Source organism: Lupinus angustifolius, chromosome LG03 (genome assembly GCF_001865875.1).
Source record: "Lupinus angustifolius cultivar Tanjil chromosome LG03, LupAngTanjil_v1.0, whole genome shotgun sequence".
In the NCBI taxonomy this organism is placed as follows: domain Eukaryota; kingdom Viridiplantae; phylum Streptophyta; class Magnoliopsida; order Fabales; family Fabaceae; genus Lupinus; species Lupinus angustifolius.
Genome location: NC_032011.1, coordinates 6,090,737 through 6,091,421, shown reverse-complemented (window position 1 = coordinate 6,091,421; position 685 = coordinate 6,090,737).

The following is a 685-nucleotide window of genomic DNA, read 5'->3' as shown; positions in this document are numbered from 1 at the left end:
TGCAAGTTATGAGATCAGTTCTGAAAACGCAGTTTATAAAGAATCAGTTTTGAAGCCCAGTTAATCGATTAGAGCCTTGGTTAATCGATTAACGTTGTTCAAAAATGTAACTGATTCTGTTTTCCAAGTTTTTCACTTTCAGCAACTTTTCAAACAGTTAGGTTAATCGATTAACGTATGCCTTAATCGATTAACAGCATATTTTCATATGTATTTTTAAATACAAAAACTCAAATACGTTATGCACTTAATTCATACATGTTTAACACTTAGTTTATGCCTAGATTGCACATATACATGTATTTATGTGATGCATGAACATATTATGAATGACATATCTCAAAGATGAAATGATTTAAAAGATTTATGCATATGAGATATGTATTAGGTGACCTAAGCCTTAGACTCAACTTAAACTAGTTTCTAGTCTAAGCCTAGTACCAATCAAAAGACTTAAGCATGTTGATTTGTTGGTGATCTTCAAGCTCTTATTAGCACAAGTTGTCCTCATCAAAACCATGACATATAATGAGAGAGCTTTCCAAAGTGTTCCTCTTGACATGCACACTTTCAAACTCATGTAGAGAGATGCATGTACCTGTGGAGATCCATCGTCCTTTTGTATTTTCTCATTAGTCACGAGCGGAGTAGCAACTGGTTTGCATTCACACATCTTGAACTTCTT